A 19,314-nucleotide genomic window follows, 5' to 3' on the forward strand; every position below is an offset into this window, starting at 1 on the left:
CACATCATGTAATAATCAAAACACTAAAAGTACAGAACAAAGAAAGAATATTAAAAGCTGCAAGGGAAAAAGACCAAATAACATATAAAGTCACACCTATTAGAGTAATACCTCACTTCTCAATGGAGACTCAAAAAGCCAGAAAGGCCGGGATAGATGTTCTATAAACTCTAAGAGTCTGCAGACACCAGTTCATAACACTATATCCAGCAAAGCTTTCAATCACAATAGATGGAGAAAGACATTCCACGATTAAAGTAAATTTGTACTGTCTACAAAGTCAGTCCTACAGAAGATGCGAGAAGGAACAATTCAACCTGAAGAGGCTAACCACACCCAGGAAAACATAAGAAACAAATAATATCAGACCAGCAAATCAAAAGAAGGGGGAAACCTTCACACCACAATAACAAAACAACAGGAATCAATAAACACTGCTCATTGACAACTCTTAACATCAACAGTCTCAATTTTCAAATAAAAAGGTCACAGACTAACAACAGAATGGGTATGAAAACAGGATCCATTCTTTTGAATCAAAAGAAAACAAACACCTTAATATCAAGGAAGGACATGACTTCAGAGTATAAGGATGGGAAAATTATTCTAAGGAAATGTACCTAAGAAGCAAGTTGATGTAGCCATTTTAATATCTGACAAAATAGGCTTCAAATCAAAACGAATCAGGATAGGGAAGAACAATACATACTCACTAAAGCAAAAATCTACTGAGAAGATATTGTAATTCTTAACATCTATGTAGCAAGCAGAAGGGCCCCAAGTTCATAAAAGAAACATTACTATGACTTAAGTAATATAACGACCATCACACAGTGATAGTGGCAACTCCAATACTCCCACTCTTGCCTATAGACAGGTTATCCAGACAAAAACTAAATGGAGAAATGCTGAAGCTAACTGAAGACATAAACCAAATGGACCGAATTGACAAATACAGAACATTTTACCCAAACACAAATGAATATTCCTTCTTTTCAGTACCCCATGACATGCTCTCCAAAATTGACCACATCCTCAGAATATGTTGTATGAAAAAGACCATTTTCAATTAAAGAGAGAGAGAGGGAGGGAGAGAGAGAGAGAGAGGGAGGGAGGGAGGAAGAGAGAGAGAGAGAGAGAGAGAGAGAGAGAGAGAGAGAGAGAGATCCTCAAAATGGATGTCAGCTAGCAGAGCATACTATCTGACTTGCACAGCATACCAAAGAGTCCGATAATGGGAAAAGTTGGAGAAGGAAGCAAGATACTGACGTCAAAGGTCATTCAACAAATCAAAGGCAGTGCCACAAGCTGTAAGCTCTTGCTATTAGATCTTAACCATTCTTCACACAGTCTACAGGATCTGCCATTGTCATAGGAAGGCTGCCAGAGCTATAGTAACAGTAAACAACAACAGTAAATAGCCAAATTGTCATGGCCATTTTTTTTTTTTACTTATCTACTGGTCACTTTCTAATATTCTCTATCGTGTCAGGAGCAACACCTGCCTTGTATTTGTAATCCTGGTGTGTTTGAGGCTGTGCCCTTTTCAAGACCCCAGAGAATACTTGTGAAATATAATCCAAAACTCAGCTGGCTCAGAGCCTTGAGCTGGATTCCTAGCTCTTGGGCTGTGAGCTGAGGAGCCAGTATGTGGCATTGTTGTTTGCAGTGAGCCTGGGTTGAGAGGGAGACTTGGGTTCAATTTGCTGTTGGAGCAAGAGGTTAACAAGAAGTGGTTAATGATGAAACAATGGGGAATGACTTGGCCCCAGGGTCCTCAAGAGACTTTGGTTCAGGTTGGGTCTGTTTAGCCCCAGAAACACCTAGTAGAACATTTTGAATACCTTGGTAAGGCCAAGTACGGGCAGCTGGGGTGATAGAAAGGAAGGGAAGCAACCCTCTGAAAGTGCTGGAAGAAAAGTCAGATGGCTGAGGGGAAGGAAAGGATGACGACCATCTGTGGGAGTTTTATGGATAACAGCCTTCTTTATCATCTACCCGTAATGTGCTAGCCTCAACTATCTCATAATTAATCCCCAATTCTCAATAAAGCGGATATCACAGAATAATGGCTACAGCTAGAACTCAGGTTATCTCAATATACAGTAAGAGTTATTTACTGTATCAAGGATGTCAGCCATCAGATAATGTCCACATTCAATAAAATGGATGCCTGCAGCATTGGCTACATCTGTGAAGGGATTTATCTTAAAGATAACTCAGATGATTTTGGCAGTCATGAGAATGTCAATGACTCCATTACTCATAAAGCCTAGCTAGTTCTTTTATCTCAAATATACAAAATTCAAGAAAGAAAGGCAACCAATACAATCTATATTGTTTATTGTTTCAGGGACTGAAAGAAGACAGCTGTGTTCAAGTAATCCTTAAATTTCTTCACAGCTTATTAATTTGAAATCATCATTTGACTTGCATGTATGTATGTATGGGACACAGTATGATATTTTAATGTGTGTATATAATACCTAAACATATTATTTTTATTTAGTGCACTTCTCAAAGACCAGAAAAGATTTCTGTAAAAAAGTTATGCATGTTAGCAGAGTGGTATTTCCAGAAATCACCATGTCAAAGAATAATTGTTTATTTCCTGAAAACATTCATATGTTGAAGCCATAGACATCCAGTATGTATGTACATAGACATGTAAGACATCTAGTCTTTAAGGTGGAATTAAGAGTCATTCAGCCAAAAGGGTATAGCTATAATTCAATAGGTCTGTTGCTCTACAAAGATGGAGTGAATGACACTAGAGAGCTTGCTTTCTCCCCAGGAAGGCGCACCCAAAGGAAAGGCCATAGGAGAAACCAGAGAGCAGAGAAGGCTCTCTGCAAGCCAGAACAAGGGCTGTCACCTGGTGCAGATCATACTGGCACTCGAACCTTAGACTTCTTCCTCCAAACTGTGAGAAAATAAATACTGTTCAAGCTACTCAGTCTACAGTATTTTGTGTTGGCAGTTTAAGACTAATACGAGACCCTAAAGAACATTAGTACTATGATGTAAAGCTGTAGAAGGTCTTCATGAGTTTCCTAAGATCAAACCTTCTCAGTAGGGCTCTCAAAGTTTTGTAAACCTTTGCATCGAACTATATTTTCAATCCCATTCCCCCAAACTACGTTTGTATTTCAAGTTTTGTTCATATGCCTTCCCTCATTCCAGTTGTTGCTACTGTCACTAATCTTCTTATGCCTTTGTCACTGTGTAGTGGAGAAGGTTGGAAAAGTCTCTCGTTTATCCCCAGTATCTCCTGCCCTTCAAAGCACTAAGGAGCCTAATGATTTAAAATCCTCGTTTCATGGAGACTGAGCATCAGATTTGCAGCACTACACTCTAACTCCATTACTGGACATTCAGAGTTGAAGGTTTGGGGCCCTTTTGATATTTTTTGCCTATGCGTCCTGCCAAGAATAGTTAAAACCTTGCACATTGTGTATAAAACAAGGATTAAAAGCCAAAAAAAAGATCTTCTGAAAAATGAACTCTGAATCAAGAAATAGCACATTGGGGTGGCTCCTGGGTTTTCTTTTTGCCATAAAACTTCATGGAAGAGATGCTGGCAACCTAGAAATGCCAGTAGACACGGGTAACAAATGTCCCAAGAAGAATCAACTCAAATAAGCCAAAGTTCTAGCAAAAGGCAAACTAGCAAGGCAGGAGTTTAATTATTTATTTTTTTGTTTCTGTTTTTTTTTGTTTTTTGGATAATAACCACTCTACATGTGGTAAGCATAAAAATCCCATCAGACAGTTATGTGAGCAAAAGCCATGTGGACAAATTACATGTTCATGTTCATATGGCAGCCGACATCACCATCCAGTGCTAATGAGGACACTATCCATCATCTTCATGACACAATCTCTCAGAAAACTATGAGATATATGAAAGGTATTTTTTGAAAAGAGAATATTTTATGTTTATAATATTTAAAAAATAAAAAGACCTTAAAACATATTGAAGCAAAAACATAATTATTTCCAATAAAGGAAGTTACACAGAGAATAGCCACATTGCTTCATTCACCAAGTTTTCAAGACTTTACAAAGTAGAGTAACAAAAGGTCAATTATTGGAGCTGGACATGTGGCTTAGTGGTGTTTCGCAAAGGTATTTTTAAAAAAAGGACCCAAATGAAATTTCTATACAGCTAAAATACTTGTGGGATAAAAAATATACTGAGCAGCATTAATGCCAGATTGGATCTCACCAAAGAAAGGATTTATTAACTGGTGGCACAGCCATAGAAAATATCCCAAGCAAAACATGGAGATGAAAAAAATACTGAGAAGAGGATCAGTAAGCTATGGGCCAACTTCAAGTAAACAAACATACATGTAGAGTCCCTGGTGGAGGAGTGCATCAGAAAGTACCTCTGACGAAGATAAACTATGATCAAGTTGGCTTCATCCCAGAGATGCAGGAATGATTCAACATATGTAAACCAACAAATGTAATCCACCAAGTATTGGGGTGAACACTGGAAGGTCAGAGAGACAGAACAAGCCCCAGCTAACCTCACCTGGCCAACTTCTCAGCTGGTCCTGTTTCCTCAGACTGGAAGCTTCTGAGTCCTCATCCAGAATGAATCTCAGCTGAACTGTGCTGCTCAAAAGCCTAAATGCTTAACCATCCAAATACTTAACCAGGCCAAATGCTGCTAGTTTCTGGCCCTCATGCCTTATATACTTTTCTGATTTCTACCATCACTCCCTGGGATTAAAGGGTCGCTTTCTGGGATTAAAGGCATGAGTCACCATGCTTGGCTGTATCCTTGAACACATGGATTTCTGCCTCTGGAATGCTAGGATTAAAGGTGTGTTATACCACTGCCTAACTTCTATGTTTAATATTGTGGCTGCTCTGTCTCTGACCCCAGATAAGTTTATTAGGGTGCATAATATTTTGGGGAACACAATACCACCTCACGTCCACTCTTTCCATTCCTATTCAATATAGTACTGGAAATCTTAGCTAGAGCAATAAGACAGTTAAAGGAGATACCAATGGGAAAGGGAGAAGTCAAAGTATCTTTATTTGTAAATGATAAGATTTTATATGTAGAAGACCCTAAAATGCCACCAAAAACTTCTACAGATGATGTAGTGGTTTGAATCCGAGTGGCTGTCATAGGTTTATATATTTTAATGCTTGCTTGGTAGTTGGTGTATGTATTTGAGAAGGCTTAGGAGATGTGGCCTTGTTGGAGGAAGTGTGTCCCTGGGGGTGGGCTTTGAGCTTTCAAAAGCCCATGCCAGGTTCAACCTCTCTTTTTCTGCCATATGCTTGTGGATCATCTAGATGTGAGCTCTCAGCTACTGTTCCAGGACCATGCCTGCGTACCTGCTGTCATGCTACCTGTCATGATGGTCATGGACTATCCTCAAACTGGAAGAATGTCTCCCCAGTTAAATGCTTCTTTTTATAAGTTGTCTTGGTCATGGTGTCTCTTTATAGCAACAGAATAGTAACCAAGAGAGCTGGTAAAAATTTTCAGCAAGGTGTCCGGATACAAAATTAACACACACAAAAAAATCAGTAGCCTTCCTATATACAAATGATTAACTAAGAAAAAAAAATCAGGGAAACAATACCTTTCACAATAGTCTCAAAAAATAGCTTGGAGTAACTCTAATCAAACAAGTTGAGCCTTGCATAATTAAAAATTTAAAACACTGAAGAAAGAAATTTAAGAATATACCAGAAGAGGAAAAGATCTCCCATGGTCATGGATCAGTTGGATTAATATTGTGAAAATGGCCATCCCTCCCAAAAGTTCTAAAAAAAAAAAAAACCAACCTAGATACCAAGAAAAAAAAGTCAATTAAAAATAGGTTACACACTATACAGAGAGTTCTCAAACAGTAAAACAGAAATGACTGAGAAACACTTAAAGAAAATCTCAATATTGTTCACCGCCAGGGAAATGGAAATTAAACTTAAACCAGTCAGAATGATCAAGATAAATAAAGGAAATGGCAGCACGTGTTGCTGAGGATTTGGGAAAAGGGGAGTACTTATCCATTGCTGGCGGGAGTACAAACTTGTACAGCCACTATGTTAAACTACAGAGACACTTGCTCAACTATGTTAACTGCTGCTTTATTCAAAATAGCAGCCTAGCTGTCCATCAGCTGATGAATGGATAATGAAAATGTGGTATAGTTGCATAATGAGATATTTTAATCTGTTAAGAAAAATTATGAATTTTGCAGGTAAATGTATGGAGCTAGGAAAAATCATTCAGTGTTAGCCCAGATGTAAAATGATAAATATTGTGGTTTTCTCTTATAAGTGGATGTTATCTTTCAAGCGTTTGACATGAGTCAAACAATCTGAATAACCACAGAGGTCAGGTATCTAGTAGGGACTAGGGTGGAGGTGGAGAAGAGGATCTTCTAAGGAAGGGGAAATAGAATTTTTTTTTTGAGAAAAAATGGGAAACTAGAATAGGAAGATTAAATAGGGAAGGGGACCAAAGAGAAGGGTAAAATAGGAAATATGGGAAGGAAGAACTAACAGTAAAGACAATTTGAAAAACCATACAGAAATTTACTACAATATAACTCCCTAAAATATATACACATGCAGAAGAAGTTTAAATGGATTCATCAAATAAGAGGGAAGACAATGCTCTAGTTAGACAACTTATGCTACCAAGTAAAACCTCCAGTGCCAGATGGAGTATATCTTGTTGAGTCATTGGCCCAAATCACAAACATCATGGACTATTGCCAAGTCTATTTGATACTCTTCACAACCTGGTAGTAAGCCCCTATTGCTGAAGACAACACTTACATATATGATCATACATGGGGAAGCTGAGCTGATGCCTAACTAAAAGTTTCACCCTTACTGACATTCTCAAATGTACTCTACATGTTACTAGAGGAGAAAGGTAATCATCAATATCTCCCAACTGGAAATCCCGAGACTTACAACAGTGACCTACCTACAAGATGTACTGGTGAATAGTGGCACAAATATTATGTTAGTAACCAATCACTTTCTTGTATTTAAGGACTACTCCATGAGATGGGACTCATGACTGACATCATTAAAGTGGTCAGCCTGAGACTATGGGCCTAGGAAAAAACCTAATACTATATTCTCCTAAAGGAACACAGCAGTAAAATGGCTCAGCCCACAGCAGAGAAGTTTCTTGCAGTAGATGGGAAGTAACACAGAGATTGAGACCTTGGAACACTGAGTCCTAAATGGGATATCTCAATCAAAGCCATCTCATCAGGGCTCAGGCATCTATGCAGAAGAGAAAGCAGAAAGGTCATAAGAGCCACCAGAGCAGAGGTTGACTCCAAGGAAACAGTGTCTTCTAGACACAGTAGAACTGATGCACATAGGAACGCACAGACTGTGGCAGCATGTAGAGGGCCTGCACAGGTTCAAAGCTGAGAGTGGGAAGTTGACACGGGCTCCCACCTATGGCCAAAAAATGGTGTGCAATTGATACCTGCTGGCAAAGAAAAAAAACAACAAGGTTTTTCAAATGGAAACTTACTGGGTATACTAATCACACTTCAGGTCAGGATGCATTCTCTATGAGTAGTCAGCCAACACAAAAGCAATTAAATGGTATTTTTTAGACTTGTCTCATTTTGGTTTGGGCATTTTTGTTTTATTTTTATTTTCTTTTTTTGTGTTTTTGTGGGGGTTTTAACGTGTGTTTCTTGGACTTTGTTGTTTTGTCTTTGTTTTTATCTGTCATTTTTTAAAGAGAGAGATAAAAAAGAAAATAAAGTTGGGTGGGTAGGAAGGTATGGACAATCTGGGAGGAACTGAGAGAGAGGAAAAACATGAAGTTATTTTTTTCAATAGAAACCACACAACATGAAATCAAGAAAACAAATACACACATAATTTAATAACCCTTCAATTCCAATTGTGCTGCCCATAGACTTACTGGTGTTGGGTTACCCACTGGTGTATGATCACACTCTTAAAGAAAAACAGCTATATTTTGACAGCATCAAAAGAATACTTAGCAACACATTTTGCAAAACAAGTGCAGACCACGTGCATACTAAACACTGTAACACATTCTGAGAGCAATTAAAGAAAACCTAATGAAATAGAGACAACGATTTTGTTCATTGATTGAAAGACAATATTCCTAATATGTAAATTCTCCCCAAATGGCCTACTGATTTTCCAGATTCAGTGAAATCCCAATGAAAACTTCAGCAGGGCTTTTAAATTTTATGCTGACTATTAGAGTCTACATTTATCATAGAAGTACAAAAATCCCGGAGTTTCCAAAAATAAATTATGAAAAAATGACAAAATGGAGGATTTCAAGGCTTTCTATAAGGCGTTAGTAATCAATTCAGTGTGATATTAGCATAAAAAGGGGCGGATCAGAGAGTCAGAAATAGACCCATAGAAATACGAACAACAGATTTCAGAATAGGTACAAATTAAATTCACTTAGAAATGAAAAATCTTTCAACAAATAATGCAAGAATAATTGGATATCCACATGCAAAGTTATCACCTCAAATAATGTCTTGTACCACCCACATAAATCAACCCAAAACAGATCATAGATCTTAATGTTAAACCTTAAAAGAATGTAAGAAAAAAAGTATTCTAACCTCGAGTCAATGAAGAATTAGTAGTGCGACACCAACACATTATCTGTCAATAACAATAATTAAAAGTTTTGCTGAATTGTGGCTCAACCCTTCTTTTGCTCTTGAAAATACATGCATATAAAGATAGAAATGTAATCCACAGACTATCCGCAAATATTTTCCAAGCACATTCTTGATAAAGAACTTGTGTCCAGAATAATTAACCCTGAAAACAACAATATAAAAAACTCCATTAAAAATGGGCACAACCTCAACTGAAGAATGGATAAAGAAAATGTGGCACATATACACAATGAAGTACTACTGAGCAGAGAAAAACAATGACATCATGAAATTTGTAGGCAAATGGATGGAACTAGAAAATATCATCTTGAGTGAGGTAACCCAGACTCAGAAGAACAAACATAGTATGTACTCACTCATAAGTGGATACAAAATGGGAGGGAAGGGATGGCCAGACTCTAACCCACAGCTCCAGAGAGGCTAGCTAACAGGGAAAAGACCCTAGGAGGGACACATGGATGGCCCAATGAAGGAGAAGTGGATGAGATCTACATGAGCAGACCGGGAGTAAGGGGTGGCGGAGGGCAAGGAGTGGGGGATGAGAACATAGGGGAATGGGAGGGTCAAGCTGGAACAGGGACAGAGTGGGAGGGCAAGGAGGGAGATATCATGATAGATGAGGTCATCATGGGAATAGGTAGAGGCAGGGTGCTGGGGAGGCTCTCAGGAATTTATAAGGATGACCTCACGTTGATCTGCTGGCAGTGGTCTAGAGGGTGCCTGGACTGGTCTACTCTGCTGATCAGCCTAGCGAATAACCTAGCTGTCATCATAGAGCCTTTGTCCAGTGACTGATGGAGGCAGATGTAGAGATCCATGGCCAGGCACAAGGCTGAGCTCCGGGAATCCAATCAATGAAAGGAGGGATTCTGCAGGTGAGGGACGTTGAGATCATGATGGAAAGTTATGCAGAGATGACCAGCCACACTATTAGAAGCCCATAAACTGTAGACTAGTGGCTGTGGAGCCCCCATGGGAATGGACTAGGCCCTCTGGATAAGGAAGATGGTTGTTTGGCTCGAACTGTTTGGGGGGCACCCAGGCAGGGGGATCAGGATCTGTCCCTGGTGCATGGACAGGCTTTTGGGAGCCCAGTGCCTGTGGTGTGACACCTTGCACAGCGTTGGAGCAGTGGGAAGGGGCTTTGACCTGCCTAGGCTCAGTGTGCTGGGCTCTGCTGACCCCTCATTTGAGACCTTGATTTGGGGGATGTGGAGATGTGGGGTGGCTTGGGAGGGAGGGCTGGGGGGTGGGTGGATGGAGGATGTGGGATCTGTGGGTGGTATGTATATGAGTAGAAAATTTCTTAATAAAGAAAAATGAAAAAAATGGGCACAATATCTCCTCAATAGGTGATTTACCAAAGTAGATACAAAGATAGAAATTAATTATATGAAAAGATGATCAACATCATTAGTCAATAGCAAAATGCAAATTAAACTGCAAGAATTTGAATAGCTAAATTTGAAAAGGCTGACCATTCCATATGTTGAACAAAATGAAGAAAAACAGGGACTTTCTGTGATCCCTGAAGGAATATAAAGCAGTACAACCACTTTGTAAAACTACTTTGGAGTTTCCTAAAAATGTAGACATATATCTACCATATGATCTATTCCTAGACATTTACTCATGAAAAAGAAAGAATATGTCTGTATAATGGCTGGTACATGAATATAAATAGCAGCTTTGTTTCAAACAGCAACAACCTAGAAACAACCCAAATGTCTAACCACAAAGGCACACAGAAATAAATTATGATTTATAGATTTCTATAAATTGTCAATTTATTGAAATAAATTGTACATTAGCAAAAAAAAGAGTGAACTCTTGATATATGGGACTGCATTGATAAAACTCAATAGTCTGCTGACATAAAGAAGCTAGAAAACAGAGTACATATTGTATGATTCTGTTTCTAAAAAGTTATAAAGTGCAAATTAATTTCTAATGACAGAAACATAGCAATGGCTTACTGCTTGGGAAGAGGGAGAACCAAAGTGGGGAGGAAACATTTAGAAGGAGGCACAAGGAAACTTTTGCAGTCACAGTGTATTCATTATCTTGATTACATTGGTAGCTTCGTGTGTTTGTGTGTGTGTGTGTGTGTGTGTGTGTGTGTGTGTGTGTGTGTGTGTGTGTGAATAACTGTTAAACTACTTACCTTTAAATAAATTCAGTTAACCGAATATCAATAAAGGAAGGGAGACAGAGAGATTCCTTCATCTTGAATGTACAGGTACAGACTTAGCTAGGTTTAGGGTCACACTGGAAATTTATTTCCCACTCAGTTTATGAGCAAATTCCATTTGCACCTTTTTGCCAAGCCATGTTTACTTTCTCCTTCACTTATAGCCATGGAGTTTAGAGACCTCCTTTTGTAGGGAACTGCTTTGGGAGAAAATAGAGCCAAGTCTGTAAATCTTCCTCCCGCCAAAGCTGCCTGCACGAATGTATTCTCATAGATTTGAGACTGACCAGACTGAAGAAATCTTGGGCAAGCAGACTTATCTGTCTGTGTGCTGCACCCTGAGGTTCCAGCCTCCCTTACTAGTACAGAAAATCCAGCTTTGGAATCCCCTGGTCTTGTCCTTCAAAGAGTCATCCCATCAAACTCTTTCAGGCTGTTGAGACAGGTAGAGTCTCCGTCCTCCTTTCTCATATTATTGTGTTTTCAGAGTTAACTATTCTGGAAACAAGTTTTGTATCAAAAATGTACTTGAGAAATGTTTATTCATAGTCTCTTTGGCCTGTCATAGAAGCACATCCCCTCTGGCATTTCCTAATAATCTCTCTAGAGCTCAGATTCCCTTTAACAGTGAGTTGCAGGTCCCTCATTCTTAAATTATACTTGGTGAAGGAAGCTTCCGAGCCATCCCAGGGCCTGGTGCACACATAAATGAATTCATGGACAAAAGTGCCCGTTTCTCTTTGCTCTATAATGTAGATTTTTTTGGAGATGCATGCTATGTGAGAGAGGTCTTTTTCCACATGTATTTCATTTGATTGTTCGAAGAACCTTCCAGGGAAACATAACTGACTGTCCTGTTTTACAGATGGAATCTAAGACTTGAATGATCTAACATTACTTGACAAAATGAAAAGAGCTAGTGAGTGATACAGCCTCAAGTCATGTTTATAGTGACAATTCCATCAAAGCACATTGGAAACTAAATGGGATGATGTCCACCAAGTACATAACACAGGGTCTGGTCCATCCCTGGCTCTCAGTTTTCTCTCTTCCATACCTCGTGCTTTATCTACAATGTCTCCACCTTAATAAAGAAGGTGGAGAGAACTCATTACTCTGCTTGTCTTGCAGCTCTTAGTCTTGATCTCCTCATACACTGGGTTTCAACTCTTATATTTGATTTTTACCTATTTTATTGAGATGGAATCTCAAGTATGTAGTCGAGGCTGCCCTGGAATTTGTGATATTTTTATCTCAGCAGCCTAGAGTGTTGGTATTATGGGTATGTGCCACAATGTCCAGCTCATCTTTTATTTAACTGGTCCATATTCTATTTACTCCAATGAGAACTAAGAACTTTGCTTCATAGGCGTCCTCAAACCTTTCAAACAAAAGCTCTAGTTAGGTTGTACATATTACCACTACCACTTATCACAGTATTTTAAAACTGTATGTTATGGTTGGAACTTCCTATTTGATTATGATATTTGATGCCAAATATCCTAACCTAAAAAACACTCAACATTCCTACTCAAGAGAACATCCTTCATTTTGAAGAATATTAACAGGAACAAAAATATAGTTAAATCATTTCTGGTTAGCTGGATGTGGGAAGGATTCATGCTTGAATTATTGTTGGGGTTGGGCTTTAGGAAGGCAATGTTGAACAGGTATACTGAGAAAATGGAGCTGAACAGGTTAAGGAAGGTGGGAAGCAAGGCAGAATGTTGGGCATGGCAATTGATCTCATTTGCCCATAATTATAGGTGGGGAGGAAAAAGAAGGGGCAATGGAGTTAGAAGTGTTAATGATGGTGGGGGTAATGGTCATAAAGGCATTGGGAGAAAAGGAGACTGTTGAGAAACTAGGGTAATGTTAAAGAAAGGGTTTGTTATTGTTTTGATGGGTTAGAGGACTATTAAGTTTCATCAGCTTTCTAAAAAGGCTTCTATATAGTGATTATATTATTAGTGATAACGATAATCATAATCATATCTAGCGTACCCAGTCACCACATATCTTTATTTTTACCTGGGAACACAACATGTGTCTTTCATTTAGGGCACTACAGAACCAGTTTCTCCAAAAACCAAGTTCAAACTGTGTTAATCCTGTTCAAGGCACATTCACAGTGAGCAAACAAGCTACTATTTCAAAACGCATGAGGGAGGGGCTTAGTCTCCACCCAAAGCTGAGGAGCAATTGGCAGTTGATGGCTAGTTGAGGAAGAAGTGTCACTTCACTTCAGAGACATGATCCCTGGGATGCTGCCCATACTCCAGTGGATGGCCCTACATGCACACATATAACTGGCACCATCAATTAGATATATGGTTAATAAAAAAAGAGTACATAAAGTTGGGAGAGAGATGTAGTGGGGCACCTAGAAGGAGTTGGCAAGGAAAGAGTTGTGGTTTAATTTGATGAAAACACATGGTGTGTTTGAAATTCTCAGAGAATACATTAAAAAATCTATTTATAAAGAAGTCTATTAAAAGATGCCTTGCCAAAAAGATATTGCAAAAAAGAAGATTTTTCCATGTATACTTTTTCTTGCATGATCTCCTCATAGATGGAGGTTGTGCCCTTGGGATGAAGGAACAGATGAGAAGAGTAAAGCCTAGAATCTTTAGTCAGGGTGTGCTTGTTTCCCACTCAACATTGAGACTCAGATGTCTTTCTTTCCTTCTCCAACTCCTTTCCCCAGCCTCAATGTACTTGGCTAGTTTCGGATAGTCTTTGCACAGCCTTCCACAAGCTGGCAGTCTATTTCTACTTCAGAAACAGATTTTGCATTCTGAATTGCTATCAGAAGGCAGTGAAGTGATGGCAGTCATTGTCCCTGGATGGGGAGATTACAGATGATTCTTTATTTTCTTCGTCCTGCTTATCTGGACTGTGTGGATTTGCTGCAGTGAATATATATTGCCAGTGAATGGAGCCATAATCAAAGCAGTCTTAAAGAAAATTCAATTTCATTATAATGTCAAAGTAAATAAGCCTGGATAGAAAAGTGTAGAAGCAGCAAGGTCTTTGCTTGGTGAAACAAATAACTGATTAGGCGAGCTGACCTGAAGGATGTATGAAGGAAATATGTCGAAATATTCCTAGTTGCCTAGGGGATCAGGACCCTGCATACACGGCCTAGGCTAAGGGTGAGAAAGAGAGGCAAGCCACTAAGTGCTCACAATGCCAGCTGCATGTCAGTGCCAAAGTACTTGTCTAACAGGCACAAAGCCCTAGTTTTGATCCCGAGCACTACAGAAAACAAAGTAGGAGCTGAAGAGGAAAGGCTACTTCTAAGTCCTGGTGGCACATGCACAAGAGGATCATGAGCTCAAGGTCATTCTCTGCTACATAGCAAGTTCAAGGCCAGCCTTGACTGCAAGAGACCCTGTTCATGAGACCCACATTATCAGAGCCATGCAAGCACAGGGCAGGCATGTGAGAGTGAGGCTTCTTTCAATTCTGTGCCCTAGGCCTTGTCTTGTCTTTACAAGTTTGCAAACTTTTTAAACATATCTCTCTCTCTCTCTCTCTCTCTCTCTCTCTCTCTCTCTCTCTCTCTCTCTCTCTCTCTCTCTCTCCCTCCCTCCCTCCCTCCCTCCCTCCCTCCCTCTCTCTCTTTCTCTGTAATGTGTATGTATGGGGGTGTCATGTGGCACAGTGAATGAGTGGAGGGCATACAGCTTTATTGTATTGATTCTCTTCTTCTACATTTATGTGGGTTCCAGGAATTGAACTCAGGTAACCAGACTTGCACAGCATGCACCATTACCTGCCCAGCCAGCTTGCTGGCCCCCAACAATTTGTTTTTGAAAGACTATTTGCTTGTTTACTTGTTAAGGAGAAATTCAGGGTATCAACCATTTCCCATGAGCCTGGCAGCAACTAATTTTCTTTGTGGCATCTCCGTCCTGTAAGGCTCCCAAATCTGCTCACTTCCAATGGTTAGTTTACCAATACTTTGAACTCACTCAGCCTTCTGGAGCTCTGACCATGGAGGAAGCCAACAAACTTCTTCCTCTAATCTTGTAGAAAGACAATTTCCAACATCAGCTGAGAACTTGTTTTAAGTGTCCCAGACAATGCTGCATGTCCCTGGTAGCTCCGTGTTCCTTGGCTCATAGACATGATTTCAAACCCTTCTCACTGTCCTTAATCTATCCTGTTCTATTATTCCCTTCCTTGCAGTTAATGGTTTTGCCTGCTTTATCCACCTGGGCCTTGTCAGGAATCAAATGGTCCATCCACAATGGATCATTGAGATGGATTTAATGAAGGGATTATTAATGTGATGGCAGAATTTCAGTTAACTAACACGAGTGTTGACCCTGGCACCAGCAATAGGAGTATTCTAACTCCATGGTCTTGGCAGGTCCAAAATAACAAGTGGTCATGAGAAATTGCTGCCTCATAGGGGCGTGACCTTTCATGGAAAGAAGTCATTCTAAAGCAACCCAGTAAAGGAGGTATGGGGTATGGGGTGAATACCTAGACCTCCCTTGCCTCACCATCGTCTACTTCCTGTTGGTACTTCCCATTGTCACATCCAGTCTGGAGCTCCAGCATCGCACGTACTGAGGAAGGGACCCCTGGGAAGGATTTCCCTTCATTTCTGCAACTCTTTTTGGATCCTTCTACAGTCTTTTTTATTTCTTTTCCACATCAGTGGAAGTGGTGACCCTCATCCTCTACTGAGTAAGTTACATGCTAGATCATTATGTATCCTGACTGTCCTGTGACCCTTACTCACATAACAGTCCTATCTTTAAGTGTTCTTTCTTTACAGGTTCTATCTTAGTTAAGGTTTATATTGCTGAAATAAAACACTATGACAAAAAGTAACTTGGGAAAGAAAGGGTTTATTTCACTCTACAGCTTATAGTCTATCACAAAGGGAAATCAGGGCAGAAACTCAAGGCAGGAACCTGGAAGCAGGAACTGAGGCAGAGACCATGGAGGAACTCTGCTTACTGGTTTGCTACCCCAATGTCAGCTAATTTTCTCATAGAATCCAGGACCACCTACCCAGGGGTGGCCCTCCACCATCAATCACTAATGAAGAAAATACCCCCACAACTTTGTCTACAGGCCCCATAGGAGGCATCTTTTTAGTTAATGTTCCTTCTCTCAAAAGACTCAAGCTTATATGAACTTGACCAAAAACCAAGCAGTTCAGATTCCTTACAACTGACCATATCAACATGTGTAGGCCTCTCTCATATTGAAAATAAGCAACAAAAAATAGAACATGTTTCCTCACAGCATCATGGACTCTGCCATTGTACTTGCTCTCCTCTTCACAGATAAGGTCCTGATGAAGACAACTGCCCCTACAAACTTTTTCTTTAAGTTGAGAATATCTTACTTTCTTATTTAAAAAAATAATTCATTTTGCATACCAACCACAGATCCTCCTCTCATTCCTCCTCCAGCTCCCCCCAACTTTCCCACAACCTACCCCTCATCTCCTTCTTCAAAAGGGTAAGGCATCCCATGGGGAGTCAACAAAGCCTGGTACACTCAGTTGAGGTGGGACCAAGCCCTCTCCCCTGCATCAAGGGTGAGCAAGGCATCTGACCATAGGCAATGGGCTCCAGAAATCCAGCTCATGCACCAGGGATACTTTTTCTTACCTCCTTACCAACCAATCACTCATTGATCAATTGAGCACTGGCTTCTGACACACACCTTTGTCTTTCCTCTATGCAGACCCTGAAGCATCTAATTATAGCTAATGTCTCCTTCTGCAAAGTCTGTTCTGCCTTGGCTTCCTACAGAAAGGAAGATGTGTAGTAGGTACTAGTTTGTCTTTTAGAGTTGGGCCACAGAGTCCAAAACTGTGTTCTGCAGAAGATTACTTCAGCTTTTGGGCTATCACTTTTCTTAAATTTGAAACTGAGTTAGTAATATTACCAACCCTAAGGCCTGGATAGGAAGGTGAGGTTCTATATAAGGTGCCTAGTCTAATTCTTGACATACTGAAAGGACCTCATAAGTGAGAGCCACAGCTCTCTCTCTCTATTCCAAGAATTATGTTTAAAAAAACCATTTTCTGTCATTTGTTCATACTGCATGGTAAACTCAGCAAAAACCTTTGCTTTAAACATCATTTCTACATTGTTAACATCTACTCTCTATAATTCATCTACCCCTCCCTCCTATGCTAAAAACTGCTGAATTTCTATAAGGTCCCATTGGCATGGCAAACTCAAAGTCTAAAATTACACTCAGAATCTTTTCTTTCTTTCTCTTTCTTTCCTTTCTTTCTTTCTTTCTTTTCTTTCTTTCTTTCTTTCTTTCTTTCTTTCTTTCTTTCTTTCTTTCTTTCTTTCTTTCTTTCTTTCTTTCTTTCTTTCTCTCTCCTTCTTCTTCTTCTTCTTCTTCTTCTTCTTCTTCTTCTTCTTCTTCTTCTTCTTCTTCTTCTTCTCATCTTCCTCCTCCTCCTTTTTCTTCTTCTTCTCCTTCTTCTTCCTTCTTCATCTTCTTCTTTCTTCTCCTCCTTTTTTTTTTTCTGAGACAGGATTTCCCTTGCTGTCCTGGAACTCGATCTGTAGACTAAGCTGGACTACTACTCAGAGATTCACCTGCCTCTGCCTCCTGAGTGCTAGAATTAAAGGTATGCATCACAAACATATGGCTCCAGGGCCTAGTTTTCAACTGTTCATTGATGCTCCTTTTCTCTTGTTCCTTATCTCAAAGAATAGCACCAAAATTTCTCAGCTACACAGCCCGGAATCAGGAGCTCTTATGGCTCATTCACTCTTGTGGACTGTCCCCTGTCAATATCATCAGTCCATCTTCTGCTGTCTGTACTATTTGACTTTTTTGGTAGATTTGTTTATTTTATTTGTGTGAGTGTTTTGACTGTGTGTGTATGTCTGTGCACCACATATAGATCCCCGGGGACTAGAGAAGCGACAGTTGTGAGCTGTTATGTGGGTGCTGGGAGCCAAACTGGGGTCTTCTCAATGAGCAGGAAGTGCTCTTAACCACGGGGCTATCTCTCCAGCTTCCTGTTTTATTTCCTTGCATATTTTACATGACTACACATCTACTTATCAATCTTGGTAGTCTCATTACTTTTTATATCATCACTGCAATTATTTCTTAACTCTTACTAGTCTCCTACGACTCCCTCCCAATGTCACATCTTCCTCTGTCAGAGTGCTCTTTGAAAAATGGGATTCAGTGATGCCACGGCTCCCTGTGGTCTTCAAGATAAAACTCAGAGCCCATAGTGCAAAAAACAAAGTTTGTTCTGGTCTGGCTCCTGCATATTTGTTCTTATCTGTACAGGTTACTCTATTACCTCTCTCCTAATACCTGCTGTGTACTTGAGCCATACCAACTATTTTTAGGTCCATCAACTCTCCATGTTCACTTAATAGCTATTGCTGCCACTGTTTTTCTCCTTGGAAGATTTTCTTTCCATTCACCCCCTGCCTTGTCCTGCTTTTTCTGTCGAGCTTGTGCACATGCTTCAAGGTTCAGCACTAATTTCACCATTTCCTCAGTGTTCTTCTTCACCAAATTTTACATTTGCTGTAAAATGAACTGTAATCTTTGATGTGCTTTCATATTCTCTTTTTAGGGGTTAGGAAGCTATGGCCTACCTTCTCTTCTCTTCTTCCTTCCTTCCTTTCTTCCTTCCTTCCTTCCTTCCTTCCTTCCTTCCTTCCTTCCTCCCTCCCTCCCTCCCTCCCTCCCTCCCTCCCTCTCTCCCTCTCTCTCTCTCTCTCTCTCTCTCTCTCTCTCTCTCTCTCTCTCTCTCTCTCTCTTCTTAATAACGTTGTGGTGCAGTACAGCTATTGCCACTTCCCCATATGTTCCCTGTTGTTTTGGAATTTCACTCCAAGGTGAGTAGCTGCAGCAGAAAATGCATGGCCTAGAAAGTCTAAAATATTTACTCTCTGGCTCCTTATTTACTCCCTGCTCTCAATCAGTGCTTTCAAACTCTGGCTACATAATTTAACCACTCAGAAATATCCTGATACCTAGGTTGCATATCTCCCACCAACAGATTGTTGCTATAGATGTAGTATTGAGAGTTTTAAAAGTCTCTTAGGTGACTTTGACACGTAAAATTGAAAGCCGCTGCTGTGGATTATAAATTCTGTCAGTTCTAAAACTATGGCTTTGCATTTCATCTTTTCATCTCTTAGTTCTAGCAAAAACAGACCTCATGGTAGGTGGTTGATAAATGATTGCTATATGAGTAACAGTAAAGAATGTAAGATAGTATTTGCTAGTATTTACTTATTCCTTATACATTACATATTCTGTTTTCAGTATAAACTTGCAAAATATTATTGTAGTCCTCATTTTACATATGAGAAAATTGATATTCAAAGACCTTGAGTGACTTATTCAGGGTCAAACAGTTAGTAGGGAACAGAATTATGACTTGAAGTCAAACTAGTGTAT

Source organism: Peromyscus maniculatus, chromosome X (assembly GCF_049852395.1).
Source record: "Peromyscus maniculatus bairdii isolate BWxNUB_F1_BW_parent chromosome X, HU_Pman_BW_mat_3.1, whole genome shotgun sequence".
Classification (NCBI taxonomy): domain Eukaryota; kingdom Metazoa; phylum Chordata; class Mammalia; order Rodentia; family Cricetidae; genus Peromyscus; species Peromyscus maniculatus.